The sequence below is a fragment of the Macrotis lagotis genome, chromosome 1, assembly GCF_037893015.1.
Source record: "Macrotis lagotis isolate mMagLag1 chromosome 1, bilby.v1.9.chrom.fasta, whole genome shotgun sequence".
NCBI lineage: Eukaryota > Metazoa > Chordata > Mammalia > Peramelemorphia > Peramelidae > Macrotis > Macrotis lagotis.
The window spans coordinates 702,928,521-702,950,508 of NC_133658.1; positions in this window are offsets into that span (position 1 = coordinate 702,928,521).

Sequence of the window (21,988 nt, forward strand, 5' to 3'; positions counted from 1 at the left end):
TTAACTTGAATGAAGTTCCAGAATGGTGCCAAATCTTTACTGTTTGATTTTTGCATCTTATTTTTGCCCCACACAGGTGATTTTTTTTTTTGTTCAACTTGTTTACTGACGAGACTTTTTTTCGACTCCCAAAGCACTTAAACGCAATGCCTTCTAGCAAGTCATTTTGTGCTTATAGTAAAGAAGAATTAATTGAACTAAGGGTTTCTTTAGAAAGTTTTTAAGGTATTCTTTTAAAGCCTGTAGGAATTTGCTGACCTCTAATCTAGCTTGTGATGAAGTCCAATGTTTTCTTTCCATCTTTCAAAGTTGTTGCAATTCTCTTACTGGATAATGAGAAACAGGTGGACATGAGTCAAAGCTCATTAAAGTGAACTGCAAAGGCTTATATTTCTTTGTGGAACATTTAACTGGATATATTCATTCAAGGGAATTATTAATGATTTAATGTGTTAGAAAATTATGGTTAATTATAAATTGATCCTGATAACTTAATGATAATAATCTTAAGTTATTTTTAAAATCTATAAACTGTAGACTTAAATGAATTCAATAACTAAACTAGTTATTTAATGCACATAGTTCTGCAGTCCATCTACCCCCACTGCATTCTCAGCAAACTGAAAAAAAGATAACTAGTCCAGATGCTCACAAATCACTTTTAATAGCAATCAGTGAGTATTTTGTCTTGTTTACTATCTTTAATGTGGCATGATTCTTTGCAGAAGCTCAATGTTTCATATTCAGTCTTCCATTAAAAAAAAGAAAACAAATTGATAATGACTTTGGGACTTGATTTGATTAGAACAATGAGGGGCTTAAGTAAACACACCTGTACATAAGAATTTTTGTTTTGTGGAGAATTTTACAAAATTACTTAAATGCCCCTTTAAATTTGGAGATTTTAATTATTTCCTCTGAAAATGAATCAACAGGTAGTCTTGCTTCAACAACATAATCAGATTGATCTTCTCTAATTAAACTTTTTGTCAGTCTATTATTGGTCTTCTCCACAACATTCAATGGTGCTCTATTGTTCAGAAGCTAAGATCCAGCATCACTTAAAATTTAACCATTTACTCCTGGCCTATTTTCCTTCCAAACTCTATCCATCAAATCACAGAATGCTGTTACAATAACCAGATCAAAAAATCTTTCATGGTTTTTAGAAGGTAATTGAGTTTCAAAGTAGAGAAGTGACAACAAAAAATAACATGGATTAATAGCAGTAACTGAAGGCAAAAACCTAGGCCTACACTCAAATATTTTCTTCCATAGACTGAATTTTTTCACTTGCATATGCTATTAAAAACACTGCCAGTCACAGAAACCATCTTCTTTTAAAAATGCAAATATCTCTCTGGGCATTTAGAATATGTTTTCCTATAAAAAATTTATAGTACGAGATTTAGTTTCCAAACTAAGTTCTCGAAGAGCATATTTAACCTATAATTGTAGTATACCTTTTAACATGGTCTCTCAAGACTTTCCAGTCTTTCATCCTGAGTTATTCCCACAATCTTTCCATTCATCTCATACCCTCATACTGCTAAAGGGAGCTGGAGAAATTCAGAGTTCTGATGACTGGTAATATTACAAATTCATGGAATCCAACTTCAACCAGTTCTTTACAAAAGCACAGCAGTTCTTTTATTCCTTCTTAATTGATTCCCCATCTCATTTCCCATAGAAACTATTGAGGCTTCTTAAGCTTCCCAAGCCACTCCTCCTGCTGCTCTTTGCTGAGGTCTTCACCTCTTACTTTACCAAGAAAACTAGGAACTTTTTAAAAAATTTTTATTAAAGATATTATTTGAGTTTTACAGTTTTCCCCCAATCTTGCTTCCCTCCCCCCACCCCCACCCCACAGACAGCACTCCGTCAGTCTTTACTTTGTTTCCATGTTGTACTTCAATACAAATTGGGTGTGATGAGAGAGAAATCATATCCTTAAAGAGAACAGAATTCTCAGGGGTAACCAGATCAAACCATAAGACATCTGGGGTTTTTTTCCGAATTAAAGGGAATAGTCCTTGTACTTTGTTCAAACTCCACAGCTCCTTATCTGGATACAGATGGTACTCTCCTTTGCAGACAGCCAAAAATTGTTCCCAATTGTTGCGCTGATGGAATGAGCAAGTCCTTCAAGGTTGAACATCACTCCCATGTTGCTGTTAGGGTGTACAGTGTTTTTCTGGTTCTGCTCATCTCACTCAGCATCAGTTCATGCAAATCCCTCCAGGTTTCCCTGAAATCCCATCCCTCCTAATTTCTAATAGAGCAATAGTATTCCATGACATACATATACCACAGTTTGATAAACCATTCCCCAATTGAAGGACATTTACTGGATTTCCAATTCTTTGCCACCACAAACAGGGCTGCTATAAATATTTTTGTACAAGTAATGTTTTTACCCTTTTTCCTCATCTCTTCAGGGTATAGACCCAGTAGTGGTATTGCTGGGTCAAAGGGGATGCACATTTTTGTTGCCCTTTGGGCATAGTTCCAAATAGCTCTCCAGAAGGGTTGGATGAGTTCACAACTCCACCAACAGTGTAATAGTGTCCCAGATTTCCCACATCCCTTCCAACAATGATCATTATCCTTCCTGGTCATACTGGCCAATCTGAGAGGTGTGAGGTGGTACCTCAAAGAAGCTTTAATTTGCATTTCTCTAATAATTAATGATTTAGAGCATTTTTTCATATGGCTATGGATTGCTTTGATCTCTTCATCTGTAAATTGCCTTTACATTTTCTTTTGACCATTTGTCAATTGGGGAATGGCTTTTTGTTTTAAAAATATGACTCAGTTCTCTGTATATTTTAGAAATGAGTCCTTTGTCAGAATCATTAGTTGTAAAGATTGTTTCCTAATTTACTACTTTTCTTTTGATTTTGATTACATTGGTTTTACCTGTGCAAAATCTTTTTAATTTAATGTAATCAAAATCATCTAATTGGTTTTTGGTGATGTTCTCCAACTCTTCCTTAGTCATAAACTGTTCCCCTTTCCATAGATCTGGCAGGTAGACTAGTCCTTGATCTTCTAATTTGCTTATAGTATTGTTTTTTATGTCTATGTCCTGTAACCATTTGGATCTTATCTTGGTAAAGGGTGTGAGGTGTTGGTCTAATCTAAGTTTCTTCCATACTAACTTCCAATTATCCCAGCAGTTTTTATCAAAAAGGGAGTTTTTATCCTGGTGGCCTGACTCTTTGGGTTTATCAAACAGCAGATTACTATAATCCTCTCCTGCTTTTAAACCTAGTCTATTCCACTGGTCCACCATTCTATTTCTTAGCCAATACCAAACAGTTTTGATGACTGATGCTTTATAATATAATTTTAGATCTGGTAGTGCTAAGCCACCTTCATTTGCATTTTTTTCATTAAGCTCCTGGCAATTCTTGACTTTTTATTTCTCCATATGAATTTACTTACAATTTTTTCTAGCTCATTAAAGTAATTTTTTGGAATTTTGATTGGTAGGGCACTGAAAAGATAGTTAAGTTTTGGTAGAATTGTCATTTTTATTATATTAGCTCTACCTATCCATGAGCAGTTGATATTTGCCCAGTTATTTAAATCTGATTTAATTTGTGTGAGAAGTGTTTTATAATTGTTTTCAAAAAGATTCTGAGTCCGTCTTAGCAAATAGACTCCCAAGTATTTTACAGTGTCTGAGGTTACTTTGAATAGAATTTCTCTTTCTAGCTCTTCCTGTGTTTCTTGCTAGTCATATATAGGAAAGTTGAGGATTTATGGGGGTTTATTTTATAACCTGCAACTTTGCTAAAATTGCTAATTGTTTCCAGTAGTTTTTTAGATGATTTCTTGGGATTCTCTAGGTAGACCATCATGTCATCTGCGAATAGTGAGAGTTTTGTCTCTTCCTTCCCAATTCTAATTCCTTTAATTTTTTTTCTTCTCTAATTGCTGATGCTAACATTTCTAATACAATATTGAATAGTAGTGGTGATAATGGGCACCCTTGTTTCACCCCTGATCTTATTGGGAATGCCTCTAGCCTCTCCCCATTGAGTATAATGCTTGTTGATGGTTTCAGATAGATACTGCTCATTATTTTAAGGAACAGTCGATTTATTCATACACTCTCTACTATTTTTAATAGGAATGGATGCTGTATTTTGTCAAAAGCTTTCTCAGCATCTATTGATATGATCATATGGTTTCTGATAGGTTTGTTATTGATATAATTGAGTATACTAACAGTTTTCCTAATATTGAACCAACCCTACATTCCTGGAATAAATCCTACTTGGTCATAATGTATTATCCTAGTGATGACTTGTTGTAGTCGTTTTGCTAAGATTTTATTTAGGATTTTTGCATTCATGAGGGAAATAGGTCTATAATTTTCTTTCTCTCTTTTAACTCTTCCTGGTTTAGGTAGCAGTACCATATTGGTTTCATAGAAAGAGTTAGGCAGAGTTCCATCTTTCCCTATTTTTCCAAAGAGTTTATATAGGATTGGAACCAATTGTTCCTTAAATGTTTGGTAGAATTCACTTGTGAATCCATCAGGCCCTGGAGATTTTTTTTTAGGGAATTCACTAATGGCTTGTTGAATTTCTTTTTCTGAGATAGGGTTGTTCAGGTATTTAATCTCTTCTTCATTTAACCTGGGTAACTTATATTTTTGTACATATTCATGCATTTCACTTAGATTATCAAATTTATTGGCATAAAGTTGGGCAAAATAATTTCGAATTATTACTTTAATTTCCTCCTCATTGGTGGTGAGTTTACCTTTTTCATTTATAATACTAGCAATTTGGTTTTCTTCTTTCTTTTTTTTAATCAAATTGACCAGAGGTTTATAAATTTTATTGGTTTTTTCATAATACCAACTTTTGGTTTTATTTATTAATTCAATAGTTTTTTTGCTTTCAATTTTATTAATTTCTCCTTTGATTTTTAAAATTTCTAATTTGGTATATGGGGATTTTTGATTTGTTCTTTCTCTAATTTTTTTAGTTGCATGTTTAGTTCATTGATTTCCTCTTTCTCCAATTTATTCATATAAGCATTTAGAGCTATAATATATCCCCTGAGAGTTGCTTTGAATGAATCCCATAGGTTTTGGTATGTTGTTTCATTATTATCATTATCTAGGATAAAATGGTTAATTCTTTCTATAATTTGTTTTTTGGTCCACTCATTTTTTAAGATGAGGTTATTCAGTTTCCAATTTGCTCTGGGTCTATATCTCCTTGGCCCAGTATTGCATATGACTTTTATTGCATTGTGATCTGAGAAAGATGTATTCACTATTTCTGCCTTTCTACAGTTGATCATTAGGTTTTTATGTCCTAGTACATGGTCAATTTTTACATAAGTTCCATGTACTGCAGAGAGAAAAAGGTATATTCCTTCCTATCCCCATTCAGTTTCCTCCATAAGTCTACCATATCTAATTTTTCTAACAATCTATTTACCTCCTTAATTTCTTTCTTGTTTGTTTTATGGTTTGATTTATCTAGATCTGATAGCGGGAGGTTGAGGTCTCCTACTAGTAGAGTTTTGCTGTCTATGTCTTCCTGTAATTCTTTCAGCTTCTCCTCTAAGAATTTGGGTGCTGTCCCACTGGGTGCATATATATTCAATATTGAAATGGCTTTATTGTCTATGGTACCTTTTAGGAGGATAAAGTTTCCTTCCTTATCTCTTTTAATGCTATCTATTTTTGCTGCTGCTTTGTCTGAGATAAGGATTGCTACCCCTGCTTTTTTTTACATCAGCTGAAGCAAAATATATTTTGCTCCAACCTTTTACCTTTACTCTATATGTATCTCTCTGCTTCAAATGAGTTTCTTGTAAGCAGCATATTGTAGGATTCTGGTTTTTAATCCACTCTGCTATTTGCTTACGTTTTAAGGGAGAGTTCATCCCATTCACATTTAAGGTTATGATTACTAATTCTTTATTGCCCTCTGTGCTATCTTCCCTCTGTTTGTATTTTCCCCCTTTCCCCCACCTTTTATCCATATTCCCCATTATTTTGTTTTTGAATACCACCCCTTCAGTGTGTTTGCCCTCCTATATCACTCCCTCCCCTTTCTCTGTTCCCTTCCCTTCCTTTTGTTATTTCCCCTTATTTCCTCCACTCCCCTTCCCTTTCTCTGTCCCTCCTCCCCTTTTCCCCTTTTACTTCTTGAAAGGTTAGATGTTTTATAAGTTAACTGAGTATGTGTAGGTTGACTTTAAGCCAAGTCTGATGAGAAGAAGATTCAGGTGTTTGTCTTCTACTCCCTTCTTCCCCTCTATTACCATAGGTTTTTTGTACCTCTTAGTGTAATGAGATTTGTCCCATTCAATCCCCTCCCTCCTCCTGTCTCTTTCCTGTCCCCCTTTTTAGGGAGGTAGTGTATATTTTTTAGATCATTCTATCTAAGTCATAGAAAATTCTGAGTGTCTGACCCTTCTAGTTCAGTATATTCTGTTGAATAGAGTCCAAATTCCTGAGAGTTATTAGAGTCTTTCTCCCCAGTGGAGTTAAAGTCAGTTATATCCCATTAGTTATCAGTCTCATGGATAGGTCATGGATGTCCAGCATTTCTGGCTAGGTATATTCTCTCTGTTAGAGTTACATTTCTCAGGATTCTCAGGATTCATGAGAGTCTTTACCCCCCCCCCCCCCCATGCTGGGATATAGCCAGTTTCAACTTGCTGGATTGCATTTTTTTCCTTTTACCGCCCCCCCCCCCTTTTTTTTTACCTTTTCATGTGTCTCTTGAACCTCCTGTTTGATATCCAAATTTTCTGTTTAGCTCTGGTCTTTTCATCAGAAATTTTTGGAATTCTTCCATTTCGTTAAATGTCCATCTTTTTCCCTGGAAGAGAAGGCTCATCTTTGCAGGAAAGTAGATTCTTGGCTGCATTCGAAGCTCCCGTGCTCTTCGAAATATCTCGTTCCAGGCCCTTCGATCCCTTAAAGTTGATGCAGCCAGGTCCTACGTGATCCTTACTATGGCTCCTTGATATTTAAATTGTTTCTTTCTGGCTGCTTGCAGGATTTTCTCTTTTATCTGATAGTTCTGGAGTTTGGCCACAACATTCCTTGGTGTTTTCCTTTTAGGATCTTTTTCTGGTGGGGATCGATGTACTCTTTCAATAACTACTTTGCCCTCCAATTCCATGATGTCAAGGCAGTTTTCCATCACTAGATCCTGTAATATTAAGTCCAGGCTTTTTTTCTCTTCAATGTTTGCAGGAAGTCCTATAATTTTCAGGTTTCCCCTCCTCAATCTATTCTCGAGGTCAGTGGTTTTGTTGATGAGGTATTTCACATTTGCTTCTATTTTTTCTAATTTTTGATTTTGTTTAACTGACTCTTGCTGTCTCATGGAGTCATTAGTTTCTGTAGACTCCATTATTTTTGGGGGGGAGGAGTTTTCTTCATTAACCTTTTCCAATTGGTCGATTCTACTTTTGAAAGAGCTTTCCATTTGACCAATTGAGGTTTTGAGAGAATTAATTTCTTTTTGCATTTTCTCATTTGAGGATCTGAGAGAATTATTCTCATTTTGCAAGGTATTAATTGTCTCCCCCAAATTTTCCAGTTGATTTTTAAACTCCTTCCTTATTTCTTCAAGGAAGTCTTTCTGTGCTGGAGACCAGATTGTATTCTCCTCAGAGGTTCCATGTCTCTCTGGGTTGGGGTCTTTCCCTTCCAGGAATTTTTCTATGGATCCACCTTTCTGCTGACCCTTCTTCATTATGCTAAGACCTTGAGTTGGGTGGGGCTGGTTCACCTGGGCTTGGGATCTCTAAAGGCTTTACTGAGTGCAGTTTCTCTGGCTGGCCAGTAGGAGGTGCTGGTTTCCCTCTCTGGGGTGTCTGTGACCTTGGTTGGGATGCCTTCTCCCTTTGCTTGAGGGAGGGAATTGGAGCTATTGAATTCTTTTGCCTTCAATCAATGGTGGGCTTTACCCTGGCCTGAGGTGATTACTCAGCTGGGCTGGTTCTTTTGCTCACACACCTGGGCCTGAGGCAGAAATAATTTGCATTTGTTTGGGAGGAGACCTCAGTGAAATGGAGGCGTGGGCTCAGAGTTTCTCAGACCTGAGGAGCCCAGGGATGGTGTCCTCAGCTCTCCTGCACCAGACCTCTCCCAGCAGCCCCTTCCCCAAGCTCCAGGGGGACAGCACCAACACCAGCACCTCTGCTTCCCTGCGGACCCAAGCCCCCTTTGTCCAGCCCCACCTCTGATCCAGCAGGTCCGGCTCTTGGGCCCTCAGACTCCCGGTTCCAATTCAGCTGTTGGTCTGGCTGATCTTCCCTGGGAGCTCAGACTCACCTGCTGGTACTCAGCCAAGGCTGCTGCAGGAGACAAATCCTGAGGTAGATTTTCCTCTCCTGGCTTTTTTTTCTGGGTTTCCTGGTTCGGATTTCTTTTAAGAGGTTTGTTTCATGTGATAGATGGGGAAGAAATCAGGAGACTTTAGAACTGTGCCTGTCTTCTCTCCACCATCTTGGCCCCCGAAAACTAGGAACTTTTAACTCACTTTTCTTCCATTCACTTCATCTTAAAATTCTTTCACAATATCTGTCTCTGACAATGAAGTGATTCTTTTTAGTTCTTGACAGAACCAATACCCCTTCATTTTATCTTGATTCTATTCTCAAGATTCTTCTCAAGCAGATTTCAACTTCTATCATACCTCTATTTTTTTAAATCTTCAATCTCTACCTCTACTGCTTCCTCCCCACAGTGCTTCAAATAAGCCTAAGTCTCCTAAAGCAAACCAAATAAAAAGCAAACAAAAAACAGACTTCATTGGTCTACCATTGCTTTAAATTATCATCCTAAATCTCTCTTCTCTTTCTTATTCAAATTAGTAGAGAAAAGGGAAGATACCTGCTGCATCTATTTTATTTCCTTTTTTTCACTTGTCAAATCACTGTAATATGATTTCTGACTTTATCACCCAATTAAAACTATTATTCCTAAAGCTACCAATGATCTCTTAATTTTTATTTGATGACCTTTTCTCAATTCTCATTCTTTTCAAGCTTCAGGAAATTGTCTCCTCTGAATTTTAATGACATTACCTTCTCCTTGTTCTGTTCCTCTCCTTTCCTCTACAGTTCTCTTCATTTCATCACTTCTCTTCCTTCTCTTCATTTTCTCTCCCCTTCTCCCATGAGTTTTTTTTGTTTCTATGCTGATAGTTCACAGATCTGTAAAACTGGTCCCAACCTCTTCCCTAATCATCAATCCTGCCTCATCAACTACCTATGGTATACTTTAAACTGAATGTACTAGAAAAATCTCAAATTCAAAATATTCTAAATAGAACCTATCTCTCTCTCTCTGAAATCCTGTTACAAAATTATCTATTTTGAGCAAAAGTTCCACCATTCTTCCAACTGGCAAGGTTCACAATCCATATTAAGCTAAAATAGTAGTTCTCCTAACCATACAAACAAATCATTAACTACATTTTACTGCTTCCACAATATTCTTATATCCAAACTTTTCTCTCTTCTCGGAAAGCTACACATTAGTCCAAGCCCTCTCTATTACTCACCCAGAGTTACAACAGCCAACTAATAGTTCTTTCTACTTCAAACCTCTCCTCAATCAACTTCATCATTTACACTATTGGCAAAGTGATTATTTCTTAAGCATAAATCTGATTTAGTTATACCCTTTACATCAACTTCATCAACTCCCCATTGTATCTAGAATCAAATACAAACTTAGAATCTGACCCCAACTAAATATAGTCATTCATTCATTCATTCAGTCAAGGGAACTATTAATGCTTTAGTCTGTTGGCAAATCATGGCTAATTATAAATTGATCCTGATAAATTAATGATAATGATCTTAGTTATTTTAAAATCTATAAACTGTAGACTTAAATGAACTCAATAACTGAACCATTCATTTAATGCACATAGTTCTGCAGTCCATCTACCCCCCACTGCATTCTCAGCAACCTGAAAAGATTTAGCCAATAGTCTTCAAGTTTCTTTATTCCATACACATGACACTCCATTTCTAGGCTCCATTATTTTGCAGTTACCATCCTCCATGTGAAGACTGAACTCTCTTCATCTCTACCTCTTAGCATTCCTTGCTTTCAAGAGGCATCTCAAGGAAGCCATACAAACTTTCAACCTTTCCTGATTCTCCTCTCCTGCTCCTCCCAGTTGTTGGTGCTTCACCTCCCAAACTACCTTGTATTTATTTGGATTAATGTTTTCAAATAAAGAAGTCTGGTAAAGTGGATTGAGAAGCAGACTTTGGAGGTAGGAGATACTAGGGACAAACCTGTCTCTGACAATTACTGTGTGACTATAAGCAAATCCCATGACTCTTCAAGCCTGTAGGTAATTAAGAGATTGTTTTCAGAGACAATACTGACCTGCATTGATGAAATAACGCTCCTCATCTGGGAAATCTCAATTCTAGTCCCAGCCCATCCTATTTATATCTATTATTTGTGTGCATGCACACATGCAACTTTTTCCTTCCACATTGGAGTGTAAGCTTCTTGAGAGTATTTATGACCCCAGAACATAGAAGAATGACTGGCACACAGTGGATACTTAATGAATGCTTGTTGATAATATAAAGTAAATGATTGTATTAACCAAAACTGGAACTATTAATTGTGCTATCTTGGGTAAACAGAAAAAATATTGCTGTCAGATCAACTTTGTAAACTATTGCAAAAACAGGCTCTTCAGGGTGGAGAGCCCAGGTCACATGGCATTTATAGTGGGCAGTGTCTAGCTTGGAGAGGATGTCACCATTTAACAAATAAATTATTCTCATCATTTAGACATTAAATTCAATTGATTCTCCTCTGCTGAAGAAGTTCAAGCATTATGAGAAAATATAAATGCAACATGTATAAATTCCTATTAAATTCCCTCTGAATTCTGGAGCCTTAAGATAAAGCCCTGGTTGTCCTTTCATAGTTATGGCTATGATATTAGCAATACAAATTTATGTTTTGGGAACCTGGAAGTCAATTGGTAGCTATAGAAGATCAAGTCTATCAGTTATTCACACCTTCATATGAATTATCTTAAAATGATTGTTCTCCTCCTAGCAACCAGCTGTGCTATGAGATTTAGGTTTTAAAGACCTGAAGTTGATTTCCTTCTAAGCCTCAAATTGGAAGGTGTAATGATGTTGCAAATAACACAATGGACATAAAAGCTTCATGTGAAAATTATGAACCCTGGCAAATGGAAAAATGGTGGAACTTTTGCTAGAAATAGAAACTATCCCAACCAAGATATATGATCTCTTTTCAGATGAGATTTAGATTTAGAAAGTAAACTTCGGGTTATTTAGTTCAATCCACTCCTTTTATAGATGAGTAAACTGGGGTTCAGAGACTTTAAGCAAGATGGTTTATTCCTTTTTTTACATTCTTAACTCTTAATAAGACTGTCTTCTTTTTTTAAGGTTTTTTTTTTTGTAAGGCAAACAGGGGTTAAGTGGCTTGCCTAAGACCACACAGCTAGGTAATTATTAAGTGTCTGAGACTGGATTTGAACCCAGGTACTCCTGACTCCAGGGCTGGTGCTTTATCCACTATGCCACCTAGCTGCCCCTAAGACCTTCTTCTGATCTCATCATTCAACTGAAAGTTCTCTCTAGAAAATTATCACTGATTTTTCAATTGTCAAATCTAATGGACTTTTCTTATTCCTCACCATTCCCAAACTTGTTGCAGATTTTTATTCTGTCAACCACCTCCTCCTTGACAGTCTCTTCTCTCCAGGTTTCTCTGACATTACAACATCTTGATTTTCCTCCCATTTGACTGCTCTAACTCAATCAGACTCCTTTCCTGTGTGATTTAGGAAAGTTACTTAACCCCACTGAATTGCAAAAAAAAAAAAAAGTCATAGATGGAAAGCAAGTGTAACAGTTTCCTAAAGGAAAACTAGATACTGTGCAGTTTTCAAAAGCAAAGTAACTATACTCAACTTCAAAATGTTGCCCAGGGAGGCCTCTATAGCCAGAAAAAAAGCAGAGACAATATTTCTTCCCAAATGTATAACAATGATTCATGTTCCTAGCATCCTAAACTCTGCTACTATGTTGAAGATGAAATAATTTGTGGATTTCACCCATGAATCTAATTACTACTTCTAACATTGTTTCTAGGACAAAATACAATTTAAGTGCTTATTAATCAATTAATGAGTTTTGTTGACTCAGGCAATACAATGATAAAAATAAAAGAGCCTTCAGGCAACCTCCTCTTGCCTTCAAGGAGTTTACATAATATTAGAAAGAATATCATAGACATAAACTATATAGGGATAGGGAATGAACAAAACACATACAAAATAAATTCATGGCAATTTGGGGAGGGCCCTGGCACATACCATACTCAGCATCAGGCAAACTTCCAGACCTCTGCAGCCTCAGCAGCACCAGTCACCCTTCACTCATGTCTTCAGTGCAGCAACAGACAACAGGAGTCCCCTATGGACCTCAGAGGAACATTAGTACAGCACCAGGTCAATAGTCAGGATCTGCAGTCCTTCCCGAGAGAAGCCTAAAGCAATACTGCTTCCTCCCCAAAAGCAGAAATCAAATTTAAAAGAAAAGGAAACATTGTGAGATGATAAACCTTGATGAAAGCAGCTCCTTTCAGCAGTTCAGAGAGCTAGGACAACCATTTTAGAAAAGCTACAGACAATGTTATCCCCATCCAGATGAAGAAAAACAAAACAAAACAAAACAAACAAAAAAAACCCCTTCAGTATCTGATGAACACTTTGTAAAAATTATCTCTTATGTATCTCTTTCCCTTAATCCTAATTCCTCAAGTGAAAATGACTGATCTGAACATACTTGTCAAAAGTATGTATATACAGTGCTAATCTGACTGTTCACTGCTGAGGGGAGGTGGGTGGGAAGGGAGGGTGGAAGGAAATTTTGTAACTTAAAAATATACATGTGCATATGGATGAAAAAAAAATAAATTTATTAAGAAAAGAAAAGAAGGGGCGGCTAGGTGGTACAATGGATAGAGCAAAGGGCCTGAAGTCAGGAGTACCTGAGTTCAAATCTGCCCCGGACACTTAATAATTACCTAGCTGTGTGGCCTTGCTTGGGCCACTGAACCCCATTTGCCTTGAAAAAACTTAAAAAAAAAGAGAGAAGGAAAAAAAGGCTAAAAAATAACAACAAAAAAGGCAAGAAAAGAATCTGGCCATAAAAAGTTACTGTGATAAAAGGGAAGATCAAGAGCCAAACTCAGAAGAGGGTAACAATTCTAAAACATCTATTGGAAACCCCAAAGAAAAGCAGTAATCTCAAGTCCAGAAAGGATTCATAGAAGAGCTAAAAGTAGATTAAAATCACATAAGAGGGGAAGGAAATAAGAGTGGTATAAGAGAATCATAAAAAGAGTCTACAACTTGGTAAAAGAAAAACTACTTTAAAAGAACTAAGTGGAAAAAGTAAATAGAAAAACCTACTGAAGAAAATAATTCCTTAAAAACGTATAATTGAACAAATGAAAAAGGAAATACAAAAACTGAGGGAAAGAGCTCCTTAAAAGTTAGAATTAGAATTGGATAAGTGGAAGCCAATGACTTTATGAGCTATTAACAATTAACTAAAAAGGACAGCTAGGTGGTATAGTGGATAAAGCACCAGCTCTGGAGTCAGGAGTACCTGAGTTCAAATCCGGCCTCAGACACTTAATAATTACCTAGCTGTGTGACCTTGGGTAAGCCATTTAACCCCATTGCCTTGCAAAAAAAAATGCTAAAAAAAAGATTACACAGGATTTAGCAGCTGCAACATCAAAGGATCAGAAGTCAGGGAACATGATAATCTGAAAGGTTAAGGAACTAGACCTATAACCAAGATTCACCTCTCAGAAAAATTAAACATAAACACTTCAAAGGAAAAAAAATAGTCATTCAATGAAATAGAAGGGTTTCAAGCTTTCAGAAGATCAGAATTGAACAAAAAAATTTGATCTCCAATATCAAAACCCAACAAAAGCTTAAAATGGGGAAAAGGGGGAAAGCAAGCATAAGGGATTCAATGGAGCTGAACTCTATATCCCTTTATGGGAAAATGAAATTTTTTATTCTTAAAAATTGTACTACTAATAGTACATAGATGAGGTTCAAGATTAAGTTGAATTTTAGGGAATGGTATAAAATAAAAGATGAGAAAAAAAGGGGTACACTGAGTTCAGAAGGGAGAGATGGAAATTGTTTCCATTAAGTGCAAAAAAAACTAATATAGTGAAGGGAAAGGTAGGAGGGTAGGTGATGGACCTTCCTTCAACCTTACTCTCATCAAGATTGCACTGAAGAGAGAATAGTATAATCAGCTGAATATAGAAATCGATCCTACTTAACAAGAAAATAGTAGGGGAAGACATTAATTGAAAGGTCAGAGGGCAGACTAGGGACAGCAGTAGATAGAAACAAAACACTTGTTGAATGGGGAAAGGGTAAAAGGAAAGAGGACAAATAGAAGGAAAAATAGGATGCAGGGGACCAAATGAATATGATGAATTCTCCTATAAGATGGGACTGTATCAAAAAACAAAATCGTATACTACAAGAAACACACATGAAACAAAGATATACACAGAGTAAAGGTAAGGAGCTAGAGCAGAATCTATTATGTTTCAGTTAAGAAAAAAGGAGCAGAGATAGCAATGCTGATCTCAGATAAAGCAAAAGGAAAAAATGGATCTGATTAAAAGAGAAAAGTAAGGAAACTACAATTTACTAAAGATAATGAAGTAATAGATAATGAAGTAATTACCATAGATAATGAAGTAATGTCAATACTGAACATATATACAGGTGGCTTAGCATCCAAATTATTTTTTAATTAAAAAAAGAGTATGATTCAATTTGTATTCATTTACCATCAATTCTTTCTCTGGGGATGGATGGATACTATTATCCATCATAGGTCCTTCAGAGTTGTCTTGGGTCACAATATTGCTAAAAAAAAGCATGATGCTAAAAAAAGATGATCACAGTTGATCATCCTATAATATTGCTGTTATTTTGCACACAATACATTTCACTTTATATCAGTTCATGTAAATCTTTCCAGGTTTTTCTGAGAGCATCCTGCTCATTATTTCTTAGAGAAGAAGAGCAATACATTATAATTACATACCAAAATTTGTTGTCATTACCAGATGAGCATCCCCTCAATTTCCAATTTCTTGCCATCAGAAAATAGCTCCTATAAATATATTTATATATAAAAGTCCTTTTCCTTTTTGTTTTTAATCTTTTTAGGATATAAATCTAGTAGTAGCATTGCTAGGTCAAAGAGAATACATGTTTTTATGGCCATTTTGGACATAGTTCCAAATTACTCTACAGAATGGTTAATCAGTTCACAAATCTGCCAATAGTACATTATTGTATCATGCCCTCCAACATATGCCATTTTTCTTTTCTGTCTTAATAGCAATATAATAGATAATATCTCAGAATTGTTTTAATTTACATTTCTCCAATCAATAGTGAGAACCTAGATAGCATTGATAACCTCATTGAAAGACTCTTCATATCTTTTGATAATTCATCAACTGGGGAATGGCTTATTTTCATAAATTTGATTAAAAATTGAGACCCTTATCAGAGAAACTTGATTCAATTTTTTTCAGTTCTTGTTTATAACTATTTCCAATTTATCATATGCCCCCTGCCTGTTTATTCTATTCTCTCACTCTCTCCCCTTTCCCCCTTTCCCCCCTCAAAAGTGTTCTATTCCCCTTCCCCAATCTATCTTTCATTCTATCACCCCTTGCCCTTTTCTTATCTCATTCCTCTCCTACTTTCATGTAGGGTAAGATAGATTTATATTCTCAATTGAGTGTATATGTTAGTCCCTCTTTGAGCCAATTCTGATATAAAGTTCCCTCACTCTTTCTTAACGCCCTTCCTCTCTTCCATTGTAAAAGCCTTTTCTTGCCTCTTTTATATGAAAGAATTTACTCCATTCTACCCCTCCCATTTCCCCTTCTCATCCTTAATTTTATTTTTTTAGATATCCCTTCATATTCAACTCATGTTGGGAGCCAGGGTCCCTAAGCTGTTTGACACAGTCAGAGCAAGAAGACTCAAGGCAGTCACACAGCCTGATGGAACAATATTTCCTTCTTCAATATACATAGGCATTTCAAGCATACCAATATTTATAGGTTTATTATTGATTACAATATTTACTCACCCTAATACTGGAATTACTATAAAACAAGGATTTCAGAAAAATTCCTTGAATAAAACAGATTGTAAACTCTGTCCAAATTTAACAGGATTGCCTCTCCCTGAGGCATACAAAAGGCTTCAACATTATTAAATCTCTGGAAAACCCAACACTGGGAATTGCAAGGAGATGTCAGAATATATACAGGGAAAACAGATACAAGATGGGTCAGATAGAATTCCAGGGAAATTAATAGTTTTTGCCCCCCTTACCATACACAGGAATATGTGAAAAAGATGGAGAGAAAATAGTTAGTACAGATGACTGATATATGAACTCCATCAGCCTTAGTTTCATGGGAAAGAATAAAAAAGTCACAGAAACTGTACCAACAAGGCCTGAAAGAAAAATTGGTTATTGTAAGAGTTAACAGATGGGTGGACAAGCATAAAGACCCTCACTATAGATTGTTAAGGAAGTGTATCGAAAAACATTACTTACACAAAAAATATAAAAAACTTTCCATTAAAAGAATTGCTTGATTAATATCTTTAAATGAATTAACAATTATACAATGTAGTAATAAATAAGGTAACAGACAGGTTAAGGTCATCATGGTCTGAGTAGGGATAAGAAATCAATTAACTATATGATTATTACTTAAATTTGTGATCACATGATTAAAACTTGTAACCATATGAACTCTATGATTGATGATGAAATTGTACACTTTTGTAACCAAGGAAATGATCTCAGCTTGCTTGCTTGCTTGAAACATACATGATTCTGTAACTATAAAAATAAATCCAAGCAGCTGACAGTCAGTCAACCTGCTCCTGCCTTTACCCACTTGTTGACTCAACTCATTTCACTGACTCTATCCCTCCTGTCAGGTTCCAAGGACCCAGCAGAGGCTGGATCCCCACAGACTGGCTCCATGAACAGGGACTTGACAGGTAATATAACCCCCCCTTTTTTTTCATAGCGGGATAGATAGGTTTCTGCTCAGGGAATCTGAGCAGATGAGAGTTATATCAGGCAAGAAAGGGCAGTAATCTTAAGTACATCATGGGTAATAATAAAAGTAGGCAGAGTTCTTTTTATTGAAATTCTGACTCATTTATTACATAAAAGAGGAATCAAGGTTTCTAAGGTCCAAGTCACTTGATTCATCTCATTCGTAAATAATTGTCCTTGGTTTCCTGAAAGTGGGTCTATAGATCTTGAAATTTGGCAAAAAGTAGGAGAAGATATCAGAAAATATTATATAGAACAAGGACCGGAGAAAGTTCCTACAAATGTGTTCAGTTTATGGAGCCTGGTCAAGGACACTCTCGATCCTGACCATGAAATTATAAAAATAAATACTAAGTTATCATCTGCAGTTTGTACTGCAATTGAGGAAACTCCTTTATTAATAAAATCTAGAAATAACTTAAGGGCATCTCTTAGAGATGAGCCTGAGGAAGATTTCCCCTCCTGATGAATTAACTCCTGAGGAAGAGGAGGGTCTGGGAGATGAAGCAGCTAGATATAATAATGATTGGGGTACATTTACTGTAGAAAAGAAAAAAGAAGAGGGTAAGAAAAGCAAAAAAACAGTGACCCCACCTCCCTTAACAGATGTGGGATTTTATGGGGCTATTAAAGAAGCTGTAAAAAAATAGAGATACCACCTTTGAGTGTTAGCCCCGCAGACTGGCACCACGAACAGGGACTTGACAGGTAATATACCCCCTTTTTTTTCTTAGTGGGATAGATAGGTTTCTGCTCAGGGAATCTGCAGGCCCCCTGATGAGAGTTATATCAGGCAAGAAAGGTCAGTAATCTTAAGAACATCATGGGTAATAATAAAAGTAGGCAGAGAATTCTTTTTGTTGAAATTCTGACTCATTTATTACATAAAAGAGGAATCAAGTCCCTGTTCATGGCACTGGTGTGCGGGGGTCCAGCCTCCATGGGGTCCTTGGAACCTGACAGGAGGGATAGAGTCGGTGAAATGAGTTGAGTCAACAAGTGGGTAAAGGCAGGAGCAGGTTGACTGACTGTCAGCTGCTTGGATTTATTTTTATAGTTACAGAATCATGTATGTTTCAAGCAAGCAAGCAAGGTGAGATCATTTCCTTGGTTACAAAAGTATACAGTTTTCATCATCAATCATAGAGTTCATATGGTTACAAGTTTTAATCATGTGATTACAAATTTAAGTAATAATCATATAGTTAATTGATTTCTTATCCCTACTCAGACCATGATGACCTTAACCTGTCTGTTACCTTATTTATTACTACATTGTATAATTGTTAATTCATTTAAAGATATTAATCAAGCAATTCTTTTAATGGAAAGTTTTTTATATTTTTTGTGTAAGTAATGTTTTTCGATACACTTCCTCAACAATCTATAGTGAGGGTCTTTATGCTTGTCCACCCATCTGTTAACTCTTACAATAACCAATTTTTCTTTCAGGCCTTGTTGGTAGAAACCACAGTTTCTGCGACTTTTTTATTCTTTCCCATGAAACTAAGGCTGCTGGAGTTCACATATCAGTCATCTGTACTAACTATTTTCTCACCATCTTTTTCATATATTCCTGTGTATGGTAAGGGGGGCAAAACTATTAATTTCCCTGGAATTCTATCTGACCCATCTTGTATCTTTTTTCCCTGTATATATTCTGACATCTCCTTGCAATTCCCAGTTTTCCAGAGATTTAATAATGTTGAAGCCTTTTGTATGCCTCAGGGAGAGGCAATCCTGTTAAATTTGGACAGAGTTTACAATCCGTTTTATTCAAGGAATTTTTCTGAAATCCTTCCTTTATAGTAATTCCAGTATTAGGGTGAGTAAATATTGTAATCAATAATAAACCTATAAATATTAGTATGCATGAAATCCCTATATATATTGAAGAAGGAAATGTTGTTCCATCAAGCAGTGTGAGTCTTCTTGCTGTGACTCTGTCAAACAGCTTAGAGACCCTGGCTCTCAACATGCTCTGATCTGTGAAGAGCACTCTTTTTTGCCCTGGAAATGTCGGGAGTGGGGATCCTTACTCTCCTAATTCAGGAAATTCTGGTGCACTAGTGCTCCTCTTCTTCTTGTAGAGACCCCAAACTGGGACCCAAATCCAAGTATGTGCAAAGCAACAGAGTCCCACCTTAGTGCTAGCAGAGATCATTGTTAATCTCCTTCCAACTCCCTTACCTTTAGTGGGTTGACACCTCTGGAAGTATTTGCTGCCACTGCTGATTCAATGCCTCCCAAGGCCTGCTCCTGGTTTTCTGGGGCTTTGCTCCATATTCAGCCTGGTGTGATTGAGTTTTCCTGCTAAGCTTCTAAGGAGTCTTTGGGATCTGTGGTCTTAGAGGTCTGGAAACCATCACTGCTTGCACTCAACTTACTCACCCATCTGCCTGTTCCTTCATTGCTGGTAGCAGGTCTGTGTTAGCTCTGCCTGCCATGAATTCTCTTCTCTCACCCTAGTTGAAAAGGATGTATACATTAATGCACTACTGATGGAATTGTGGACTGATCCAACCATTATGGAGAGTATTTTGTAAGTATATACAAAAGGCAAAAAAGACAGTGTATTATTCCCTTTGATCCAACAATACTATTTCTAGTTATGTATACAAAGAGATCATAAAAAAGGAAAAAGAACCTCCATATGCAAACATTTTTATAGCAGTTTTTTCTATGGTAGGAAAATGTTGGAAATCGAGGAGATGAATCTCATTTGAGGAAGAGCTGAACAAGTTGTACTATATGAATGTAAAGGAATTCTATTGTTTGTAGTAAGAAATGACAAACAGATTTCAGAAAAACCTAGAAAGACTTGAATTAACTGATGCAAAGTAAAATGAGCAGAACCAGGAAAACATTGATTACAATATCAGCAGCATGGTGTGATGAATGACTCGACTCTTCTCAGAAGCAAATGATCCAACAAAAATACAACTGACACGAAAAGGAAAATGTTATATATATCCAGATAAAGAATTGATGGACTCTGAATGAAAATCAAAGTATATTTTTTTCACTTAATTCCTTTTCATGTTTTTCCTTTTAATGTATTTCTTTGCAATTTTTATTAATTTGGAAATGCGTTTTATATGATAATACATGTATGTATCAAATGAACTGCCATTTTAGGAAGAGGTAGGGGTAAGGATGGAGGGGGAAAAAATTTGGAACTACAAATCTTCTGAAAATAAAAGCTAAAAATTGTCTTTACAATTGGGGTAATTGGGTAAAAATAAAATGCTATTTAAAATAAAAAGAAAATTTAAAAAAGTAAAATTATATCACAGACTATAATTGGGCTAATAAATAGAGATCTTGTTAGAAGTTTACTGTCTATTCACAAACATTCTTGGTCAGAGTTGATTTATAATTAAGATTGCTAAAATTTTCCCCAAGAATAATGTATATTATGAAGTTGAAACATAGTTCTTAAAGTATTATTCTTTCTACATTAAATGGTTTGTCCCGAAAGGTTGATGATCTGTTCTATGGAATCAAATTGCAGGAGAATCAAGAATTACTGAATATGACCTTTGTAGGTAATCAGCCCTCTTTTCCTGCATTTGTGATCAAATAATTCTTCATTTTCCTGAATACATATTAGGGACTATTGTGTATGGGAGCACTGTAAATTATCTTTACCTGATGTCCTTGAGCATCAGAGTCTAAACTTATTAAGTGCAATGGACTTGGGAGTGGAGTAGAGACTGGGAGATGTTTAAGCACTGGTGTTTTGGTAAATAAACAGAGCACTTGGAGATCTTGATGGAGTACTTGTCTCCCTTGTCATCCTTGTCTCTGGCCCCTCCAACTTTTGCCTGGGGAAGATTGAGGGAGTCCAGAAAAGGGACTCAACATAAGAGTCCAGACAGGGACTCTACAAAACACCATTTTTTCCATTTACATTTTTATCAATCTACTTCACTTTCTCACCTCAGGCTCAAATTGCCTTCCTTAGTTTCTCTGCTCTCCTACACACTTCTACCAAGTTTGTATACATGCTTCTACCTCATAAAACCTTTACTAAACTTTGATTAGCAAATGATGTCCAAATAACTTAGTCTGGAATTCACAGCCACCTTTATTCTCATCCCTAGCTATCTTTTCTCATACAAGCTATATACTTTTCCTATGGAAGTAGAATATGTTATAGAAATAAACTATTAATATTGGGTTTTTTCATCTTTTTATGAGGTTCAGAAACAATGTTTCAATGACAAATCCATATCCTGCTATTATATTTCTATGTTTAGTATTCCATGGACCATTTTTCAGGAGGATTAAAATGGCTGTCATTATCATCATCTTGAATTTATCTTTATTTGGTTGATTTCAGTTAGAAATGATCTGACCATAATTTCTTGTTAATTTTTATACAAAATAGTATAGGTAGATACTCTGTTTTTAAGTGAATCTGAATATTAATTTGTAATTTTCTCTTCCATATACTCATTTAAATCATCACCATGAAAAGTCCAATAGTAGACAAGGCTAAAAACATCACAAATTACACCCTGTCCCATTGCCAAATGGTTTGATTTCTTCTGTTATGTCCATATATTTTTGAAATCTTTTCATTCCATATATTTTGGAGATTGAGTATCTAATATGGCAATGTCAATTAAAGTTCTCTTAATGTTTTTAATCAATTGATATAACATATTAAAAGTAATGGACTTCTGTGTATAATGATGCTCTGGTTCTAGTACAATTTATGTTTTGAATTCTCAAATATATTTTGATTTATTCA